We start from the raw sequence: 20,276 nt of genomic DNA, 5'->3' as shown, positions 1-20,276 counted from the left end.
TTAGACCAAAGTTGATTCAAAATTGAAAACGATAGATTAATCACTAAGTTTTTAAATATTAATACATAAAAACAATTTTAATTGATTAAAAAAAATCAAACTGAGGGTCCCCTAGGTAGCTCAGTCAGTTAAGCGTCCCAACTCTTGGTTTTGGCTCCGGTAACGATCTCATGGCTCGTGGGTTGGAGCCCAGGGCGACTCTGCACTGATGGAATGGAGACTGGGATTCTCTCTGCCCTCTTTCCTAGCATGCTCGCTCACTCTCTCTCTCTCCCTCTTCCTCTCCCTCTCTCTCTCAAAAATAAACAAACATTAAAAAAAAAATCAAAGTGACCAGTCATCTTATGTGATGACCTCTCGGCATTTTATAAGTAGGAACTTAATTAGAATAAAACAATTTTAGTAAACTTTTGTTATTGCTTTTGATCTGTACCTAAAAATATTGATCTATCCCAAATCGAAGGTTTTAGTAGTGTGCCAAGGGTAGGGAAGAACATGGTATATCTCCCTAGACCTCAATGTTTACTACATGTAAAGTAAAAGTATTCTTATATTAAAACAAACCAATGTGTTGATAAGCAAAATTTACGTTACTTTTTAGTGTAAAACAGAAGACTTAAAAGCACTTTTTTTTTTGTAGTTGGCCATTTGTTCTTCCCACCACAGCACACTGAAGACTCTTTGGATATAATATTGGATGCTAATGACACTGTGTAGAGAATTTTTTTTAAGAAAAAAAATTCATCTTCTGGCTTAGAAATACCCACAGCACATGAATTTTCTCAAAACAGTGTTGTTTCTGTATATTTGGAATTTCAGATGGATGCTATTTTAATACAATTTTATAATAGACATTTCTAGGTTCTTTGGAGACTTTTTGTAAATTGATTCCTTCTACGTAAGTAGGTATTGGTAAATAAAATGGGGTTAGGGTTTTAATTTGTGATCCACATGCACTTACATTAATACCCATTCTCCCCTATTTCTTTTTACATAATTAAAAGAAGTACTCCTCTTTTTCCCCAACACCTAACCTTCGGATTCCTTTCTTCTTTTCTACATAAAGCAACTAATTCATCACTAACAATAACAATGACAATGACTGTCATCTGTTGAATTATTTTTATGTTTGAGGCACTGTGCAAAAGCACTTGTTTACAAGATTTCTTTAAGTCCTCACAACCACCTTTTATGAGTGATATACTTTTATAAACGAGGAAAGTGATGCAATGAACCTAAGTAACTTACCCCCAATGACACAATCATGGCTAAGAAATTGGGTCTCAGACTCAGCTTTGAGCCAGATTTTGTTCTGAGGATCCCCACATGCCAAGAAAAGGAAGGTTTTACTCTCAAGTATAAATATCCCAGACTTTCGAGAACTTTTTTTTTTTAATTTCAGTTAACATACAGTGTTATATTAGTTTCAAGTGCACAATATGATAATTCAACAGTCCCATACATGGCACCCTGTGCTCATCATGACAAGTGGCCTCCTTAATCCCTATCACCTACTGAACCACCCCCACCCTCATAACCATCAGATTGTTCTCTGTAATTAAGTCTGTTTCTTGTTTTGACTCTCTCCCCTCTGCCCTCCTCACCCCCCGCCTTTGTCTCTCATTTTTTTCCCCTTTGCTTGTTTTGTTTTTTAAATTCCGCATATGAGTGAAGTCATATGGTATTTGTCTTTCTCTGACTGACTTTGTTGAGTATTTTGTCAAGGGGCCAAACACCTGGCTACAAGCACATAAGTATACCCAAGAAGGGCAGCTGGTCAATATAAAGACCTTTGATTATTAATTGCACTAATATCAGCCTCACTTTTTAGCCCCTTCCTTAATTTCTCAGCAATTTCTGATGCTGAAGTCTTTCTGGGGTGACTCGGACTGATCAGAGGTTCCTCCTCAGAAGTATTTTCTGTGGGGCTACTAGGCCACAGCTTGCTCCTCTCTGCCTCCCAGTTCACACTCTTCTGTCCATTTTGTCTTCTGTACCGAAATCACTGGTCTGATGAAAGACCCCCCCTTCTCTACATCTTGATGTTATCATGTTCCTTTACTATTAATTGTTCCTTTACTGTTAATTTAATGGGAACTGGAGATGATATAAAGGCATGTGTTCACTATCTTGAATTTGAAGCGAATATAAATTTCACTTTTACTAAAACATGGTGAAATTGACTTCTGGTTAGGACATAAAATACAAAAGAACTCTGATCCACTGGAAACATGAGAAAAAATCCAGATAAAATAAACATACTCTTTATTGGAGCTATTGCAGAGTACTATATATAAGCAAGTCTCAATGAAATAAATCTTAGAGAGGAGTTCTTCATAAGTAAATACAGACTGAAGCATTTTTTATACCTGGGGCAAATGACCGTCTGGGTGCTGGTGATTTAGAAGTGGAACTGCCATAGAAAAGATTTTGCAGAAAAGAGGAAACTGGCTGAACTTTTGATAACATTGTGGGCTGGTGAAATGGGTCTGAAAGGGCATTAAAAGCTTGACCCAACAAGCATGCCCCCTTACCCTGGAATTTTTCCAAGAAACTGGCAGTGGAGGAGGGCTCAGAAACAAAGAGAGTGTATGTAGCTTTGCACATGACACTTCATTGCCAGAGTTGGAACCACATTTGAATCCAAACTAAAACTGAAATACAACTCTCATTCCAGTTCAAACATTAAAATGATCAAGTTGCTCAGTCTCTTGACAGAGAAAACAGATAAGGCAGATAGGGATTGGGCTTAACTGAAGGTGATCTCAGTCTAATTAAAGCTGCAGCCAAGCTCTAGCTCAACTGAACTTGTGGAGAATTCTGAAGGATAAGTTCCTCACCCTAATCACCAGTGAATGAAAGGCATGCACTCCCTCAACGAACATGAATTAACATTTTACTCTCCACTGTACTTTTATGGACAATACAGAATATATATTTAAAAATTATAAGACAGGAAGAGGGGAAGAATTGGATCCATTATCAAGAATAAGCAATCAACAGGAAGTTCTAGCCACAGCAATCAGACAATAAAAAGGAATAAAAGGCATCCAAATTGGTAAGGAAGAAGTAAAACTTTTACTATTTGCAGATGGCATGATACCATATATAGAAAACCCTCAAGACTCCACCAAAAAACTACTAGAACTGATAAATGAATTCAGTAAGGCCACAGGATACAAAATCAATAGAAATCAATTGCATTTCTGTACACTAATAATGAAGTAGCAGAGAGAGAAATTAAGAAACCAGTCTTGGGGTATCTGAGTGGCTCAGTCAGTTGAGTGTCTGACTCTTGATTTCAGCTCAGGTCATGACCTCATGGTTTGTGGGATTGAGCCCCACATCAGGCTCTGTGCTGAAAGCACAGAGTCTGCTTGGGATTCTCTCTCTCCCTCTCTCTCTGCCCCTCCCCCACCCATGCACATGCACATGTGCTCTCTCTCTCAAAACAAATAAACCTTAAAAAAAACCAAAACAGTTTCATTTATAATTGCACCAAAATGAATACCTAGGAAGACACTTAACCAAAGAGCTGAAAGACCTGACAATTACAAAACGCTGATGAAAGAAATTGAAGATGACACAAATAAATGGAAAGATATTTCATGCACATGAATTGGGAGAACAACTATTGTTTAAATGTCCAAACTACCCAAAACAATCTACACATTTAATGTAATACCTGTCAAAATACTAACAGCATTGTTCACAGAACTAGAATAAATAATCCTAAAGTATGGAACCATAAAAGACTTCAAATAGCCAAAGTAATCTTTAAAAAGAACAACAACAAGGGTGCCTGGGTGGCTCAGTTGGTTGAGCGTCCAACTTCGGCTCAGGTCATGATCTCACAGTTTGTGAGTTCAAGCCCTGCATCAGGCTCTGTGCTAATAGCTCAGAGCCTGGAGCCTGCTTCAGATTCTGTGTCTCCTCCACTTTCTGCCTCTCCCATGCTCATGCTCTGTCTCTCTCTGACTCTCAATAATAAATGTTAAAAAAAATTTTTTTAAAGAACAATAACAACAAAAAAGAGGGAAACAAACCATAAGAGTATCTTAATGATAGAGAACAAACAGAGTTGCTGGAGGGGAGGTGGGTTGGGGAATGGGCTAGATGGGTGACGGGTATTAAGGAGGGCACTTGTTATGATGAGTACTGGGTGTTGTATATAAGTCATGAACCATTGAGTTCTACTCTTGAAACCAATATTGCACTTTATGTTAACTAACTAGTATTTAAATAAAAATAGAAAAAAAATAACAAAACTTAAAGTATCAAAATCCCAGATATAAAGATATACTACAAAGCTGTAGTAATCAAGACAGTATTGTACTGGCACAAAATAGACACATTGATCAACAGAACAGGATAGGGAACCCAGAAATAAACCCACATTTATATGGTCAATTAATCTTTGCCAAAGCCTGAAAGAATATGCAATGGGAAAAAGACCCTCTCTTCAACAAATGATATTGGGAAAACTGGAGAGCTACATGGAAAAGAATTAAACTGGGCCACTATCTTTCACCATACACAAAAATAAACTCGAAATGGATTAAAAACCTAAATGTGAGACTTGAAACCATAAAAATCCTAGAAAAGAGCACAAGCAGTAATTTCTCTGACATCAGCCAGAACAATTAATTTTCTTGATGTGTCTCCTAAGGCAAGGGGAACAAAAGCAAAAATAAAATATTGGGACTACATCAAAATAAGTTTCTGCACAGTACAAGATATGATCAACAAAACAAAAAGGCAACCTACTGAATGGGAAAAGATATTTGCAACTGACATACCCAATAAAGGGCTAGTATCCAAATTACATAAAGAACTTATACAACTCAACACCAAAATGACAAATAATCTAGTTAAAAATGAGCAGATGAATAGACAATTCTCCAAAGACAACATACGGATGACCAACAGACACATAAAAAGATGCTCAACATTAGTTATCATCAAGGAAATGCAAATCAAAACCACACTGAGATATTACCTCATACCTATCAGAATGGTAGAATAAAAAACCCAGGAAACAAGTATTGGAGAGGATGTGGAGAAAAAGGAACTCTCATGCACTATTGGTGGGAATCCAAAGTGGAGCAGCCACTGTGGAAAACAGTACAGAGGTTTCTCAGAAAATTAAAAACAGAACTACAATATGATCCACTAATTCCACTACCGGGTATTTACCTAAAGAATATGAAAACATTGCTTCAAAAAGATATATGTGCTCCAGGGTTTATAGCAGCATTATTTACAATAGGCAAATTATGGAAGCAACCTAAGTGTCCATTGATAGATGAATGGATAAAGAAGATGTTGTGTACACACACACACACACACACACACACACACACACAGAGGAATATTATTCATCTACAAAAGGAATAAAATCTTGTTATTTGCAATAACATGGAGGGATCTAGAGGGTATAATGCTAAGTAAAATACATCAGTCAGAGAAAGATAAATACCATATAATTTTACTCACATGAAATTTAAGAAACAGGACAAATGAACAAAGTAAAAAAAAAAGACAAGAAAACAGACTCTTAACTATACAGAACCAACAGATGGTTACCAGAATAGGTGGGTAGGGGAACTGGTGAAATAGGTATAGGAGATTAAGAATACACTCATCATGATGAGCACTGAGTGATGTATACAATTGTTGAATCACTATATTTTATGCCTGAAACTAATACAACACTGTGTATTAATCTTACTGGAATTAAAATAATAAAAAAAATAGAAACAATAAAAGGGGGTAAATATTTTTTAAAAAGAGTACACAGTCAACAGACACTTATAGGTTACTGGAAGACAAGAATGTTTAAAAAATTAAAGTGTGTTGAGAAATTTATAGGAAATAATGGATACAATAGGCAAAGAGGAAATTTCAGAACCAAATAGATATTCTAGGACTGATAAATATATTAGAAACAAAAAAAATACCTGGATTGCACTCATGGTGGGGTGGACAGTCCCTGGCATGGGATATCATAACATGTCAGAACCTCAAAAATGAGTGATCTGGCATGTGTTAAGAAGGGTGCACCAGGGATAGGGGAGAGAGGATAATGGAGACAGGCTACACAGGAGAGATTTATCAATATAAAAATTATTAAGGATGATAGGAGCATATTTTTCTGTTGAAAAATGGAATTGCAAACATGGAAATGTGGAGAACTATAATAACCTTTAAGATGTTGGGTTGGAAGAGGAAGTAGTTGATAGAGAAATTAATAGAGATGTAAATATGTGTAAACATTTATATATGCATATTTTTCTACATATAATCCTTAGTTTTGTCTGTAAGAGAGCTTGAGATTACCAGTGTCCAAAAAGCAATGAATATACCTATATCCCATATTGTGGCTTCTGAATATCATTCTCCACTAAAAGAAACCCAGGGCTCTTTGGAGAAATAACATTACTTGTTGCAACTTTTGCTGGAGTAGCAAAAGAACAAGATAAGCCTGGAATATCTGTTAGTTCCAGAAAGCAATCAATACTCAAAAAATAAGAGGTAGCTGTTAAAAAGACACAAATGTCAGTTTAAGGTAACTCCCAATGGCCAGAGCTGAGACAGTTTGAACAATAGACAATGATAGTAACAGATTATATCCAAATGAGTAAAACAGGAAACTATGTGCCCATTCTGATATACATACATACATACATACATACATACATACATACATATATACATACATAAAAACTTTGATGAACAGGATAGTTATATTAAAACAAAGAGACATAATAAAAAAATTAATAGAGGAGATAGAATACTAAAAAAGAAACTGATTAATTCAAAAGAATGTAGGAAAGGAGAACAAAGAAACAAAGAACCAATAGGACAATAGAAAAAAAATACCAAGATACCAGATTTAAACTTAACATTATTGGAGCGCCTTGGTGGTTCAGTCAGTTAAGTGACTGACTTGGGCTGAGGTCATGATCTCACAGTCTATGAGTTTGAGCACCGCATCAGGCTCTGTGCTGAGAGCTCAAAGCTGGAGCCTGCTTCAGATTCTGTATCTTCCTCTCTCTCTCTGCCCCTCCCCATTCACACTCTGTCTCTCTCTCAAAAATGAATAAACATTAAAAAAAATTATAAAGTTAACATTATTGATAATTATACTAAATGTAAATGGACTAATTTCTTCACTTAAAAGTGAGAGACTGTCAAACTAAATCAGTTTCTCAGCCTCACCTCTATTGACATTTTGGACCACATAATTCTTTGTAATGCACCATGTGCATTACAGGATGTTTGATAGCATCCCTAACTTCTACCCACTAGGTGCGAGTATCATCACCCCTTTCCCTTCAGTTATGACAAAAAAACAAAATTGTCTCCAGATAGGGGTAAATTTGCCCTGGGGAACAAATTCTCTCCTGGTTGAGAACCACTTCACTAGATGAAAAACAAGATCCAACAATATGCTATTTACAAGAAGTATATGTTAAATACAAAGATACTAAAAGTTTTAAAGAAAAAGGATGGTGAAAAGATGCAAATATGAATCCTAAGAAAGCTGGTATGACTACGTTCATATCAGCCAATTCAGAATTGAAATCAAAGAGCATTTTCAGAAATAGAGATATTTCAACATGATCAAAAGACCTACCTATCCAAAGGGCTTAAATGTGCATGCACCTAATAACAAAGTTTCAAAATATATGAAGTGTAAAATGGCAGAGACAAACAAAAAGACAGATCATAATCCTATTTGGAGATTTAAACACTGCTCTCTCAGTAATTGCTAGAATAACTAGAGGAAAATCACTAAGGTTACATAAAGTTTGAAGAACACTTTTAAAAAATTTTACTTAAATGCTATTTTCAGAATAGTACACCCAATAACTGCAGAGTATACATTTTTTTTCAAGTGCACCCAGAATATTCACCAAGATAGACCGTATGCTGGACCAAAACACAAGTCTCATTAAAATGCAATGACTGCAGTCAAAATATTTTCTATGACCATAACAGAAATAAATTAAAAGTCAATTATAAAAAGCCATCTAGAAAAATCCCCCAATACTATAAAGTAACATACTTTTCAGTAACTCCTGGGTCAAAGTCACAAGGGAAATTTAAAAATGTTTTTATTATATGTCAAACTTCTTTAAAATACTTTGTTTTTTATACCCCTGCTTTGCTGGTACTTTAAACAAATTCTAGAGTAAAGCCAGCATTGAGGCAAGATTATTTACATTGTCCAAACACAGAATATAGAAATTTATTTTTTACAGGTCAAATGATATCTGGAAAGAGTTTGTCGGTTAATATATGTGGTAAAGGCATATTTTAGGTAACAACCAAACCACAGAACTTTCTCCAAGAATATAGAAGATATATAAGAAACTTGAAAACACTTTTCAAATCCAGGGTTCCTGGGATCCCTCTTGTAGAGAATTATAGAACCATGAAGAATAAAATCTCCACCACATGAGTGAACTCAGACCTTCCTCACAAAGAGCCATTCTCCCTATCTCTTGAAAGAAGACAATGTTTCAACAGAATACCTGGGCCGACTTTAGAAAATGATTCTTCCCCTTGCATACAGTTACCACCAAGAGATACAGTTTAGCTTATTCTGGAACTTAAATTTAGACATTCCTACCATAGGAATGACAGCTTTTTCGCTGAGATAAAAGGCTTTCAGGTAAGAATTTCAACAAAATCCATGATTGCTTTTGAAGCACTTGAACTACTTCGCCCCAGGTCTTTACATTTGACCCTTCTGGATAATGCATGAATGCAACCATTTAACTTTGGGGTCATAATTGCCAACACTTCCGCTGGTTGCACTTGCTACAGTAGATTAAAAAGCGATTTTTCAGGTCCAATAGGCTTTCCACAGTCAAAAACAGGGGTACATTAAAACCATTCAACTGCTTTGCTTGCATTTTTGGGCATACTTTAATTTTTTTTTTAATGTTTATTTATTTTTGAGACAGAGAGCATGTGAGCTGGGTAGTGGCAGAGAGAGAGGGAGACAGAGAATCTGAAGTAGGCTCCATGCTGTCAGCACAAAGCTTGACATGGGGCTTGAACCCATGAACCGTGCGATCATGACCTGAGCCAATAGTTAAGGCTCAAACGACTGAGCCACCCAGGTGCCCCACTTACACTTCATTTTTAACCTCCCACCTATAGGAATGGAAAGCTTGAGAAGTTAATAAGTGTTATATTTACATTCTGTCATTCAGAAGAGAGGTGGAAAATAAATTTTAAAATTTCAATGATCCTTTATTTTATAAGCCAAGAAATTGTTTTCTTTGAGTATAGTGGGTATTATGATTGTAGAAAATTGTGGTTAACACTAGATTTTTGCAAACGGGGGGTTTCTAACTAGAAATTATCTTGTAATTTCAGCTATGATGTTAAAAGGAATGATTTCAGTGATGGATCTTGATCAAGTAGAAATTTTATTTTTTAAAAATATTTATTTATTTTTGGGAGAGCACAAGTGGGGGAGGGGAAGAGAGAGGGAGACAGAGGATCCCAAGTGGGCTCTGTGCTGACAGGCTGATAGCAGTGAGCCTGATGTGGGACTCAAACTCATGAATTGTGAGATCATGACCTGAGCTGAAGTCGATGCTCAACTGACTGAGCCACCCAGGTGCCCCAAGTTGAAATTTAAAAAAATCTACATCTAGACTTTCATAATAAAATTTCAGAGGAAAAAAAAGAAATCTAAAGTAGTTACATTTTTTTTAAAAAAAAAGACTGTATCTTTAAAGAGGCAAAATGTATACAAACAGTCCGTTTCAGTAACAGCAACAAGAAAAATCAAAGAACAAAAGAATTATGTAATCAACATGCTGAGAGAAAATAATGACCAACATCCATACCCAGCAAAAATATCCTTTAGGACTGAAGATGAAGTAAGGGCATTACAGGCAAAAACTGAGAATTTGCTACCAGAATATCTTCAGGAAGGAAGGAAGTGTATTTTTTTTTGGGGGGGGGGGTGCAGAAGAAAAGGATACCAGTTAAAGGACTAACTGTAGAAGGAAAGAATTTCAAAGAAAGTCAAGAGGTCCCTGGGTAGCTCAGCCAGTTAAGTGTCCAACTCTTAATTTTGGCTCAGCTCCTCATCTCATGATCCTGGGATTGAGACCCGGGTCAGACTGAGCCTGCTTGAGATTCTCTCTTTCCCTCTCGCTCTGTCCCTTGCTGCACATTCTCTCTCAAAAATAAAATAAAATCTTCAAAGAAAGCCATATAGAAGTGTGTAAATCTAAATGAACACTATGTTAAGCAATAGTAAGTCTTGTGCAGTATAAAATACAGAGAAAATTAAAATAAAGAGCATATGCAAAAATAATAGCATACTGGTTGTGTTTTCCTGTGGGAGGGTTAAAATACTAATTAACTAGTAATTTCTAGGGTAAAAAGTTGCATAAATCTGTTCCCATAAAATAAGGACTATCTTCAGACTGATAAAAGGAAAAAATGGGATAAAAACCATCACTGACTCTAAAAGAAAGCAAAAAAGGGAGAAAAACAGAACATAAAATAGGCATGATATATAGAAAGAAAGTAGATTTAAAGCCACATTTACTGTTTTAAGACTTTTGAGGAGAGAATCTGGGAATATGACAGAAAAGAGAGGCATTGAGTTCAACAATATGCCTTGTTCTAAGACTTCCTTTGTACAAAGTTCCCGTAAAGTTTGAAAATCACCATTTCTTAAATATTTTGGGAGCCCAGAGCACCAGCAGGCCACTCTTGCCTATCCTTTTCATCACCACCACGAACCTGCAAGGTAGGGTTTTTTTATCCCCATTTTAGAGAGGAGGATTGCCTGAGGTTGCTCAAATAGTAAATGACAAAACAGGATTCAAACCAGTTCAAGTTCATCCCAACCTCAACACACTTCCCAAAAGACACAATTTTCACCATTTAATGAACATAGGTTAGTCATGTTATTTAAATATATCCTAAGTTCTTAATTGCCTAGAAGAAACAGATGGACAAAAGTTTTGCAACAAACCCCACTTTAAAAAAATTCCAATTCCTGAGATTTCTCAAGCTACAAATAAATAGATCCTTAAAACAAATGTGCCAAACTTAGGCTATAGTCCTGTGTGCAGCTACTCATATTCAAAGCATTTTGGAAATGCTATGCATCCTATATTTTTCCATTCTGTGCTCCACAATGCATATGCATTTTGGTTTCTATTTGGGTCTCCATTTAATTCTGCTAAGAATATGCATTCATTTCTTGTTAAAACTAGAGTTTTCATTTCTGAAATGATTTATACTAGAAGACAATGTAATTACATTAGAAGACATTTTAATTTGCAAATTCATTTCCAGCCAAGATTTGTCCAAAATAAAATCTAATTTATGCCAAAGAATATCAAACCTGCTAATCAATTCTCTTTTAATGACTTCCCAGGAAGAAACTGATGTTGGCTATGATTCTTTACACCGCAGTTATAGTCCAACCATATTGCTTTTTAAAAGTATTCAATCTATTTTTATACACTTTCAGAATTAGGAATGCTTCATCTATTTACCACAAAATGAGAACTTTGTTGCCCAAATGATACAAAAGGAAGATTTTGATCATTCTCCTTCAGGTCACTTATTTCCGGGTATATTCACTTTTATTTTCTTCACTTTTTTACTGCTTATTTCCTAATACCTTCTATACTGATCTGTTCACTGTATTTTAATATATAATATAATGCTGAAGTGACTGTAGCTTGTCCCAAGACTATTGTAAGAGAACAAGTTGGAGAAAGAAAAGTTGTCACTAGAAAAATAAACAGATGACACACTGGCCCTTAAACTCTGTTTCTAATGGAAAATCCCATGCAATAGATGAAATACTACCAGAAAACATGAACTGCCTCATTAACTTTATGCCCAAGTTATATCAGCAATTGATTTTTAATGCCTATGTTCATCATATGAGCTTCTACCATTCTTTATATATGTATTTTAAATTAGGCTTTATAAGATGAACTAGTTACATCATCATGTGTACTACATTATCTATATAAAGCATCTCAAAGAATAATTCACAAAGAAGCAAAAAAAAACTGATGAGCAGCGTTGTTTTGTGGGACAAATTACTCATTATGAAATGTTGAATGCGGCAGCTATAATTGATATTTTATTTGAAATGACCTTAAAAATTGGCAACATATCAGGAAGATACTTTTGGAAAATGAAGATACCATTGCTTTCTTTGATTGCATTTCTATGGTGTCTTTCAGCCAAGGTTTTTTCTGGCAATATCGCAGTGAGGCCATCTGCATCACTAGGTATTTGTCACTGATAGAAAGATAACGGATTTGGAAATTGTTGCATGTCAGAACAAAGCAGATTAAAGTGAGCTGAATATATTAATTTTCAAAGTGGATTAGGGAGATGCCAATTCCACAGACTTAATAATTCATTGGGCTTTGTAGAATTTCTTGTAATAATTTTTTTAAACAGTCATTTTTTTAAAAAAAGTAGAAAATGAGGTTTTAAACATGGTTTTGTAAGTTTGCTCTTACTGCCGGGCAAAACTGTTAAGGCTAGCTTTGCTGTTACTGGAACTAAGTTAAAAATAAATTTCCAGAAGCCAGATTGATTTGGGAGATATTTTTGAATTTACCACTAGAGAATAGCTTAACACTGACGAACAGCCAACCTCTGTTGAAAGCCTTGACATATGTTAACCCATTTAATCTTTTCAACAATCGTATGAAGGAGGTACTATTATTATCGATATTTTGGTGGGGAGTAAATGAGGCAGGGAGATAAGCTAACTTACATAGGTCACTCAGTAGGAAAAGGAGTGATTGAACCTGGGTGGTCTAGCTCTGAAGCCTGATTCTAACCACTGGCCTAGGCTGTTGCTCTTTAATTGAAGTGTTCAAATTGAGGGCAGAATGCTTTCTTTCATTAAAGGCAAAGAAGAATATGTGGGGAAATTCTAGTATATGCAGGAAACCTTGAAGAATCTGCAAAATGGAGCCAATCACAAACCCGATTAGTGGACTGTCAGTGGATTCTTCTCTCACAAAATACTCACCCTGTAGACTTTCAGCCTCTGACATTTGAATTCCTGGTCAGGACTGTGATCATCTCATTTAACCCTCATAATAACCCTACAGACCACAGTGGATTATCTTCATTTAAATTGACACATGACATGGACATTTTGCAAATGAGGGCAGAGGACACCACAGATATTCTAAAAATAACAAGGGTTTAATATATTTCTACATTCCTTTTAAATAGTTTCTTATGAAAACTTTTACCTTAAAAACTCAAGACCCCAGAGGTGCCTGGCTGGCTCAATTGGTAGAGCATGTGACTCTTGAGCTCGGGGTCAAGAGCCCAGGGTCAAGTTTGAGCCCCATATTGGGAGTAAAGTTCACTTAAAAATGAAATTAAGTTAAAATTAAGAAAAAAACTTGAGACCACAGATAGTAACATAAAGTTATTCTGATAAATAATTTTTTCTAACATGGATAATACAGGAGAAACATGGGATAATGATGTCAAGAAATGTGGAAATCGGGTTGGATCAGAGACTATTTTTCCAAGTCCAGGGAATCTGAAATTGCAGGAGTAGAATTACAAACCTCATCAGGAAAAGGAAAAGTCCTCAACTGGGCTGGTGACCTGGCAGGACAAACATTTTTAGCTGTATTACAGAAAAATTAGAAACAAGAGCTTGTATCCAGGGCCCTGTCCCCAGAGAAGTGCCCCTTACAGAGCAGCTCTCCATTCCTGGCGGTCTACTGTCTCCTGCACTCACCCTGAGGGCAGCACCACAGGCTGTGATCGCGGTCCCTTGGCCTTATCTCAGCATGACAAGCCCTTGCCTAATTAAATTTTGTCCTCATTCCCATTCTACTGTTTTGTGCAATCTAGTATTCCCTGTGACAGATTCCAGTCACAGTGGGCTGCCTGCCTTGATAGGACATTTTAATCCCCAATTATCAATGACTTTTTTTTTCTTGGTGGTGGTGGCTGTTAGCGCTCTGGTTATCATTATGTAAGACAGTTTATAATGCAAAATAATAAAATAATCATAAGCATCATCAGATGAAAAATCTTTTTGTATAGCGTAACATCTTTTCTGATATTCCAATTCTCTACCTCCATGATTCCTTCTTCCACTGGTTTTAAACCTGGTGTGTGGGGGGAGGGCAAATATCAAAGTCACCTAGGAAAAGTTTTAAAGAACCCATACTCACCTGCCCTTCCCTTCTGCAAGACTATATTACGTTGATAACCACCATTCTTGAAAAATACGTAGTACAGCCTGTATTTCCTATATTCCTCAAAACTCTTAAAGCTAAACAAGAATTTCAATATCCTTAGGAATTTATAGACCATTTTTCTTTATGACTGGGAGGAGGGTTCTATGCTTAAAAGCATTTATGTAACAAGCTTTCCTTAGCATAAGTAAAAACATCCTGTTTTATATTAAGTACGATCACATAACAAGACGTATCAGTATATATTTTTACAGCAATTTTAAAGATTCTCTCATACCGAAATTAACAAAGCTGCTGTTAGTTTTTAAAATCTTGTTCAAAGAGAAAAAAGTAATTAAAATCTCCTTCTTTTGATGTACCAAAGATTATTCAACAGTATTCTCTGAGGGTTTTAATAGTAAAATTATTTCCACTTTGCTTTTGTATTTTAAGTAGTCTTCCCACCCAGCACAGAGCCTAGTGTGGGGCTAGAACTCACGACTGTGAGATCAAGACCTGAGATGAAATCAAGAGTCAGATGCTTAACCAACTGAGCCACCCAGGTGGCCCATATTTCCACCTTGCTTTTAATTCAAGGATATCTTAGCTCTATTATTTTAGATACATACGTCCTTTGTCATTTCCTATATCTCCAACATGGCTTTTCCATCCAGAAATTGGAAGGTGCTACCATGCTTAGGCTGGTGGGCCTCAGTTGAATGACAAATGCAGGTGAGACTGAAGAAATGTTGTGTCTGTTTGCTCCAACTGTCATTTCTTTTTCCATTATCTCTTGCTATCTAATTTGAAATAGCCACCATTAAAATTGCACCTCTCTCCCCAGGTTAGACACTTAGGAAATTGTTGGGAATCTCTTTTATTAGTTGCGGCAGCTTTGTTTTATTTACTTATAACTTATACCCCATGTATCTCCAACATATTTGAGGTGGTAAACAATAAAATTAGGTCAATTATGGAAATGAAGAGTAACCCTTCCCTTTTTTCCTAATAATCCCTCCAAATAATAGAAAGTCCTAGTCAACTTTGATTCAACCTTTGTTAAAATTATAGGAAAACATAAGCCACAATAACATTTGATTATTTCATGTTGGAATATTCCAGTGATCTCAAGCACATAGGAAACAAAGACACTGGACAGGTAAGGGAAAGGTTTTACTGAGAATTAAATGAATATGTCAGTTATTAAATTTTTGTTGCTCAGCACCAAATCCACCCTTTTTACTGTGTTACATGATGTCAGAACGGGGACTTTGCAAGCCAAATTTCTGCTTTGCCAGCTGGCTCCCTCTTAAGCTCTGCCAACTATAGTGTGTGGGTGTGTCTGTGTAGGTAGTGATGTTTGTGTATATGTGGTGTATGTTTGCAATGATTGATGTGTATGTGGTGATGTGTGTGTGGTGTGTGTGTATGTGGTGGCTTATTTATATGTTTGGTAATGTGTGTGTGTGTGTGTGTGTGTGTGTGTGTGGTGTGTGTGTAGATGTATGTGGTATGTACATGTGGTGGTTATGTGGTGGCAGTAGTGATGTGTGTGTTTGTGTGGGGAGGTGATAGAGGGAGAGTGTAAGTTGGAAGGAGAAAGAAGGAACCACTTGCTTTCAGTGTGCTTTCTGCTTCTGGGAGCATCAACCCAGAAACACCTCCTCACCCCAAGATGACACTTCCTTTCCATGACATACACTTGCAAAACCCTAACAACACTTCCTATAACCACACTTCCTCAGAGATACCCAGGACCAGTTGCCTGGAGACTCTTTGGAAATCTGAGATTCAGCTCCATTTGGCTTCTTCACCAAGTCTTTAAGTTAAGTTTTAATACATCCACCTTTTTCCTTTGTTTACCTAGGCCTACAGGGGGAAGCTGCTTCCTATAGTTGCTTCCTCATTTTCTCTTTTTGGCTTTTTGTTCACTTAATTCACTTTATACCTTATTCTTCATGTATACTCTCAGTTAAATGGCTAGTGTGACTCCTGTTTCCTGACTTGATCTTAATGGACACAATGGATTCCAGCCATGTCTCTCATTATGTTCACTTACATGAAAGAGTATGCCTCCTAAGCCACTCATATACTTTTCCTGAGCAATTAATGCAAAGATGTTCCCATGATATCCATTTTTTTAAATAAAATGTTTCTTTTAACAAGGAAGCATGTAAAACAGTTTTATTCATTTTTTTGACTCTTGGTACTTATTGCAAAGATTGTAATTTATATCCTTTGAATGTATAAATGCATTGTGTTAGACCCATGACTGCATGAATCATGTATGGGTCAGAAAAGCCCCACACCGCTAGGCTAATTTTTATATTTGATAGCTTGGAAAATAAAATGAAGACAATGGTCCTAGCAGCTTAAACATTAAGCCTAACCAGAAGTCTGGTTTCTTTAGTAATTTGCTAACAGAGTATTTAAAAACCAAAGCTTTAAAAAGTTGGTAGAAAGATGGCTAGTTGTATAAAGAAAAAGGTAATTATGTCAAGAGTCAATGATTATATTTTATCATGAAGGTTTTCTGGCAAGCCATAGAAATAGCATTTCTTTTATGAATAAGTAACACAAAGTTCATCTTTTCTTCCAAAGATTAGTCCATGTATAATGGGAGGGCACAATTGCCTAGGCTCAGGAGTTTTTAGGACTAACAGGAAACACAGACCAAGAGTGCCAAAAATAGGACGATACAAAGGTCAGAATTTTAGGGTAGAAAAGACTCAGATTTTGAGTTCAAAAACAAAGTAGGGGACAAATTTGCTTTTTGAAAATGTAAACAAAATTGATAAACACCTAGCCGGGCTTCCCAAAAAGAAAAGAGAGAGGACCCAAGTAGATAAAATCATGAATGGAATGGATTATTACAATCAATTCATCAGAAATATAAGCAATTATCAGAGAATACTATGAAAATTTATATGCCAATAAACTGGGCAACCTGAGAGAAATGGACAAATTCCTAAACACCCACACACTCCCAAAACTCAAACAGGAAGAAATAGAAAATTTGAACAGACCCATAATTACTAAGGAAATTGAATCAGTTATCAAAAATCTCCCAACAAATAAGAGTCCTGGACCAGATGCCTTCCCAGGGGAATTCTACCAGCATTTAAAGCAGAGTTAATACCTATTCTTCTCAAGATGTTCCAAAATATAGAAATGGAAGGAAAACTTCTGGACTCGTTCTATGAAGCCAGTATTACTTTGATTCCCAAACCAGAGACCCCACAAAAAAGGAGAGCTACAGGCCAACATCCCTGATTAACATGGATGCAAAACTTCTCAATAAGATACTAGCAAATTGATTTCAACAACATATAAAAAGAATTATTCACCATGATCAAGTGGGATTCATTCCTGGGATGCAGGGCTGGTTCAATATTTACAAATCAATCAGTGTCACATTAGTAGAAGAAAGGATGAGAACCATATGATCCTGTCAATAGATTCAGAAAAAGCATTTGACTAAATACAACATCTTTTCTTAATAAAAATGCTCAAGAAAGTCAGGATAGAAGGAACATACTTAAAGATCATAAAAGCCATTTATGAAAAGCCCACAGCTACTATCATCCTCAATGGGGCAAAACTGATAGCTTTCCCCCTGAGATCAGGAACACGACAGGGATGTCCACTCTTACCTCTGTTGTTTAACATAGTGTTGGAAGTCCTAGCATCAGCAATCAGACAACAAAATGAAATCAAATGCATCAAATATTGGCAAAGAAGTCAAACTTTCACTTTCTGCAGATGACATGATACACTACATGGAAAACCTGAAACTCTCCACCAAAAGGCTGCTAGAACTGATACATGAGTTCAGCAAAGTTGCAGGGTACAAAATCAATGTATAGAATGGTTGCATTTTTATACACCAATAATGAAGCAACAGAGAGGAATCATGAAACTGATCCCATTTATAATTGCACCAAGAGACATAAAATAGCCAGGAATAAACCTAACCAAAGATGTAAAAGATCTATATGCTGAAAACTATAGAAAGCTTATGAAGGAAATTGAAGACACAAACAAATGGGAAAACATTCCATGCTCATGGACTGGAAGCATAAATACTGTTAAAATGTCAGTACTACCCAAAGAAAGCTACACATTCAATGCAATTCCAATCAAAATTGCACCAGCATTCTTCTCAAAGCTAGAATAAGGAATCCTAAAATTTGTATGCAACCACAAAAGACCCCAAATAGCCAAAGTAATATTGAAGAAGAAAACCAAAGCAGGAGGCACCACAATCCCAGACTTTAGCCTCTACTACAAAGCTGTAATCATCAAGACAGTATGGTATTGGCACAAAAACAGACACATAGACCAATGGACTAGACAACCCAGAACTGGACCCACAAATGTATGGCCATCTAATCTTTGACAAAGCAGGAAAGAGTATCCAATGGAAAAAAAGACAGTCTCTTTAGCAAATGTGGCTGGAAGAGCGGAAGAGCAACATGCAGAAAAATGAAACTAGACCACTTTCGTACACCATACACAAAGATAAACTCGAAATGGATGAAAGACCTAAATGTGAGACAGGAAACCATCAACACCCTGGAGGAGAAAGAAGGTAACAACCTCTTTGACCTCAGCTGCAGCATTTTCTTGGTCGACACATCTCCAAAGGCAACGGAATTAAACGCAAAAATGAACTATTGGGACATCATCAAGATAAAAAGCTTCTGTACCGCAAAGGAAAGAATCAACAAAACTAAAAGGCAACTGACAGAATGGGAAAAGATATCTGCAAATGACGTATCAGGTAAAGGGTTAGTATCCAAAATCTATAAGGAATTCACCAAACTCCACAACCAAAAATCAAATAATCCAGTGAGGAAATGGGCAGAATACATGAATAGATAATTTTCCAAAGAAGACATCCATATGGCCAACAGACACATGAAATGATGCTCAACGTCACTCCTCATCAGGGAAATACAAATCAAAACCAGATACTGCCTCACACCGGTCAGAGTGCCTAAAATGAACCAATTGGGAAACTAGATGCTGGTGAGGATGTGGAGAAACGGTAACCCTCTTGTATTGTTGGTGGGAATGCAAACTGGTACAGCCGCTCTGGAAAACAGCGTGGAGGTTCCTCAAAATATTAAAAATAGAACCACCCTATGACATAGCAATAACACTACTAGGAATTTATCCAAGGATACAGGAGTGCTGGTGCACAGGGGCACATGAACCCCTATGTTTATAGCAGCACTTTCAACAATAGCCAAATTATAGAAAGAGCCTAAATGTCCATCAACTGATGAATAGATAAAGAAGATGTGGTTTATATATACAACGGAATACTACTTGCCAATGGAAAGAATAAATTCATGCCATTAGCAGCAACGTGGATGGAACTGGAGGGTATTATGCTAAGTGAAATAGGTCAGTCAGAGAAGGACAGATATGTTTTCACTCATATGTGGATCTTGATAAACTTAACAGAAGACCATGGGGGGAGGGAGAGGGGGGTTACAAATAGAGAAGGAGGGAGGCAAACCATAAAAGACTCTTAGATACAGAGAACAAACTGAGGGTTAATGGGGGTGGGGTAGAGGGGAAAGTGAGTGATGGGTATTGAGGAGGCCACTTGTTGGGATGAGCACTGGGCATTGTATGTGAGCCAATTTGACAATAAATTATATTTTTAAAAATATATTTTAAAAAGGTTACCTTAACAGTGGAGGGAAGAAGACAGTAGAAGAACATATTCGAAGTGCTGGAGAAAAAAATTACCAGTCAAGAATTCTGTACCCAGAAAAGTTTGAGAAAACATATATCTGCCTAAAAAGAAATAATAAAGAAAGTCCTTCCTACTGATAGGGAATTACTTAGGATGGTAATCTGACTGTACAAAAAGAAACCAAGAGCACCGGAAATGGTAAATATGTGGATGACTGTATTTGGTACATATTTATGTTTTTTCTTTTAATTACTTTAAGGACATAAGCTTGTATAAAGCAGTAATTATAACCCTGTGTTGCTGAGTTTATAAACTAAATTGATCTCTATGAC

Source organism: Lynx canadensis, chromosome A2 (genome assembly GCF_007474595.2).
Source record: "Lynx canadensis isolate LIC74 chromosome A2, mLynCan4.pri.v2, whole genome shotgun sequence".
NCBI classification, from domain to species: Eukaryota; Metazoa; Chordata; class Mammalia; order Carnivora; family Felidae; genus Lynx; species Lynx canadensis.
Note: the sequence above shows the minus strand (reverse complement) of the source record.